At 50.1% G+C, this 4,418-nt stretch overlaps 1 non-coding gene across 1 annotated transcript; it reads right to left on the bottom strand.

Moving 5' to 3' along the window:
• Positions 1-2,503: 2,503 nt before the first annotated feature.
• On the bottom strand, positions 2,504-2,637 carry LOC131479724 (U11 spliceosomal RNA). The gene has a single exon (XR_009245074.1). It is a non-coding gene; the product is annotated as a U11 spliceosomal RNA (small nuclear RNA).
• Positions 2,638-4,418: the final 1,781 nt, after the last annotated feature.

Genomic DNA, 4,418 nt, shown 5'->3' with positions numbered 1-4,418 from the left:
TGGGCCGCATCACCAGCCAGTCCACACTGGAGCCAGGACTGGGGCTTGGCTGGGAAAGGCTAGACTGTAGCACGAGGCAGCACAAGCTAGAATTGGAGGCAGGCTGGGTGGAACTAGGCTGAAGCACCCACTGGTGGATGCCGAGGAAAGGTGACCATGTCAGTGTGGGGGTGGGGATGGTGGGTGTTGGGTCCGTGAGCCCCAGGGGTGGGGGATCTGGAGGGTCCTGGGTCTCCTAGCTCAGGTTCTAGAGTTCAGCTACACGGAGGGTGTTGGGTCTGTCATCCCTGGAGGTGGGGGTCCGGTGGGTCTCGGATCTCTTGGCCCAGAACCTAGGACCCACCCACCTAGTTGGCATTGGGTCGGTGAGCCCCAGGGATGGTGGGTCCAGTGGGGCCTGGGTCTCCTGGCCTAGGTGACTGAGTCGGCCTGTGTTGTGTGGTTGCTGAATCCATGAGCCCCAAGAGTGGAAGGTCTGCTTTGACTCAAGTTGCCTCCCTCAGGTCCATGAGCCCACCTAAGAGAACTGGTCCTCCTCACTGCAGATGCTGGAGTACTGGACAGCAGACCATGGTGCACATGGAAGTTCTGGTAGTTCTTTGGGACCTGCAGAAGACATCTGGTACCATAGCAGAGAATGGAGAACAGCACATATGGCTATCTACCCCAGCCAAAACATGACAGCAAACACCTGGACGAATGGAGACTACAAGGTCCTCTCTGGCAGCCAGTCATCCACAGCTCGGCTACACCGACAGCATTTTGGAACTATCATGCCACATTGTGACCCTGGGTTGATATCCGGTGGCCCTTCCCCTTCCTCGGGTACTGGGATGGTTGGGAGGCTGGGTATGGCCCAACCCACTATCTCCCCTGCTAACCCCAGATGGGAAGAAGAAATGGAAAGCTTGGAAACAATCATCACATCCTTCCCAATCTGATTGACGGTGTAAGCATCACGTAAAATAATAAACAAATAAATAAATAGCCCTGTTTTTTTATTATTTCTGTTTGAAATTTATTATGCAATTCTGTATGATCTGGGATTCTCCTCAATTTCCACCCCCTGGTTGATTTTTCCCTTAATGTCACACGTCTTCATAAGGAGTTATAATCCCATCAGTCTGCTGTTGAAGTGTGCTCCGACATTGTTGATACAGACATTGTCCATCCTCCCATTGTCAGGATATATCCAACCCTTTGATTGAGAATCCACCTTTTCTTTGGACGCAGAGATGTGTGTTGCAGTGTGTCTTCATATCTGGATATGACAGTCTGCATTACTCCACCAGTATATATTAAATCTGCATCATAAATTCCTTCTATTAGAGAGAACATGTGGTATTTCTCTGTTGGTGAGTGACTTCTTTCACTGAGCATAATGGTCTCTAGTTGGGACCATCTAGTTGCAAATTGTATCATTTCATTCTTTTTAATGGTTGAATACCAATCCAGGGAGTAGATGTACCACAGTTTCTTCAGCCATTCCCTTCGGATGGGCATCTGGGTTGTGTCCATGTTTTTGCGATTGTAGATTGTGTTGCTGGAAATATTGGATTATAGACTCCCTTCTATATATGTAGATTTAATTTCTTTTGGGTATATTCCTAGGAGTGAGATAGCTAGGTCTGAAATTGCCATTCCTTACGCACATTTTTTTCTTCAAAGATTGATTTGTTTCTATTACAAAGTCAGATATACAGAGGAGAGACAGAGAGGAAGAACACAAATGTTTTAAAGATGTATTTCTTCTTATTGGAAAGTCAGAGTTACTGAGAAAAGGAGAGACAGATAGAAAGAGCTTCCATCTGCTACTTCACTGCCCAAGTGGCGGCAATGGCCAGAGCTGAGCTGGAACGAGCCCAGGAGCCTGAAGCCTGGTCCAGGTCTTCCACGCAGGTGCAGGGTCCCAAGGCCCTGGCACGACCTCCACTGGGAAGTCAGAGTTACCGAGAAAAAGAGAGACAGACACAAAGAGCTTCCATCTGCTGTTTCACTGCCCAAGTGGCGGCAACGGCCAGAGCTGAGCTGGACCGAGCCCAAGAGCCTGAAGCCTTGTCCACGTCTTCCACGCAGGTGCAGGGTCCCAAAGCCCTGGCACGACCACCACTGCCCTCCAGGGCCACAGGCTGGGAGCTGGAAAGGAAGTGGAGCAGCAAGGACACGAACCCGCCACCATATTGGATCCTGGGGGTTACAAGGAAACAGCATCGACCAGCAGGCCATTCGCAGCATCACACCCTTCTTTCACAATTTGCCGGATTGTCTTGTCTCTATATTTATTCTGTGGCTTCACTTTCCAGCCGTGGATTGCACAATGCCTTCTCAAATGCCAACTTTAGACACTGCTAATGTCTCTGCTCACAAAACTCAAAGTTAAGTGTGGCAGGTGCCTCTTCTCAGTCGTCAATCAAAAGCACCACTGGCTCCTCAACGCCAGGGGGAAGAGTGAGCAGCTTCCTGGCGGTAAAAGGGCAGTGAGAGTGTAGGAGTGTAAGGGTGCCCGGACCCCGGACCAAGGACCATCAGATGGCCAGGAGTCGAAAATTGATGCTTCCCAAATGTCTTGATGTGGATTCTGCCCAAAGAGCAAACAGAGCCGCTCTCCGTGTGCCACGCACGACACAAGCCCTTTTATGTAGCTGACTCCTAAAGGCAGGAGGAAGTCGACAAAACACAGAACTGAAACAGGTTTGTGCATCAAATCACAGAATTCTTAGCTGCCTTTAATAGTGCAGCTCCGAACTACAAAAGATGTGATCTTAAACACCAGTTTACCGAAACCTCCTAGTGCACAAAACATAGACTCTTCCACACCAGTCAGCTGGAAATCCCCTAGTGGAGCAAACCACAGGGTTTGAAATGCCGGTGATTGTGAAATCCCTCTGGGGAACCAACACGGGACTCTTACAAAGGCCAGTAGACTGAAAGAACTTGGCCCAGCCAATCACACATGAAAGTTTGGTAGCTTGGCTGCTTAAACCAGCGGGAGTAGGGCGCCAGGACCAATGATCACAGGCTGCCCAGAAGTGAGAAAACGATGCACTTCCGACTTTTCTGTCTGCAACCCGCTTCTGCCTTTTTATGTCTATATCGAATTGAGGAAAGAATGTGCGAGATCTTCTGGTCACACCTGCTAGCTGTGCTTCTGCTGCCTGGCTCTGGGAGTTGCCTGTTGTGGGTAACTCATGGGAGGGACATTGTCTAATGTTTGTTCCTTTGATTGAGGTGCAGCCACTTAGCATCATGTGTTCAAGGCCCGTTGGTGACAGAGCAAGTCACAGTACTTCCTAGGCCCTGTGTGAGCTGGTGCAGTGGGTGAAGTCAGAGCCTGTAATTCCAGCATGCCACATGAAGTCCAATTCCAGTCCCAGCTGCTCCGCTCCTGAATCCAGCTCCCTGCTAATGTGCCTGGGAAAGCAGCAGCAGGGGATGGCCCAAGTCCATGGGGCGCTGCAGTCACGTGGCAGACCTGGATGTAGCTTTTGGCTTCCAGCGTTGGCCTGGCCCAGCCCCAGGTGTTGGGGCAGCCCTTTGGAGAATGAACCAGCAGATGGAAGCCATCTCTGAATTCTCTCTCTCTCTTCATTCTAAATAAAGCAAATAAAGCTTTTCTTGTTTTTAAAGAAAACTGCATCTGGGCCCGGTATGGTAGCCTAGCAGCTCAAGTCCTCACCTTGGACACGGAGGACAGAACAAATCGATCATCTACCCCAGCCACGCGTGGGCGGTGAAAATCTGGGCAACGGAGACTCGAAGGTGGACTGGGTCAGCCAGTGGCTTCTCGAGAGATTTCACCAAGCGTGGAATGGGGAGATTGGCAGCCATTCAGAACTGCCGAGCTATCAAAACCACTTGCGCAGTGCCCTCGGAGCATGTGTCACGTCAGGGACCCTGCCATGGGTGGGAGGCTGGGTGGGGCTTCTCCCTTTATCTGCCCCCCTTTACCTCACCCAGACAGAGAAAAAAGAAAAACAGAATGTGGAAACAATGATCTTAGCCACTTTCTGTAGCCCTTGACCGCTTATATCCTAATCAACTACGGAAAGATTATGAAAATAAAATAAGAATTAAAGAAATACATACATCAAGGCCTCAGCTTCATGCACTGGGATCCCATATGGGCATCAATTCTAATCCCCGCCGGCCCTGCTTCCCATCCAGCTCCCTGCTGGTGGCCCAGGAAAGCAGTCAAGGACAGCCCAAACCCTTGGGACCCTGCACCCGCCTGGGAGACCCGGAAGAGGCTCCTGGTTCCCAGCTTTGGATCGGCTCAGCTCCAGTTATTGTGGCCCTTTGAGTGGTGTATCAGTGGACGGGAAGATCCTCCTCTCTGTCTCTTTTCCCTTTCTTTCTCTGATTTTCCAATAAAAACAAAATAACTCCTTACAACCTCAACAAATTAATAAAAGTTTTCC

This window comes from Ochotona princeps, chromosome 2 (assembly GCF_030435755.1).
Source record: "Ochotona princeps isolate mOchPri1 chromosome 2, mOchPri1.hap1, whole genome shotgun sequence".
Taxonomy (NCBI): domain Eukaryota; kingdom Metazoa; phylum Chordata; class Mammalia; order Lagomorpha; family Ochotonidae; genus Ochotona; species Ochotona princeps.
Note: the sequence above shows the minus strand (reverse complement) of the source record. Positions and strands in the feature narration are given on the sequence as shown.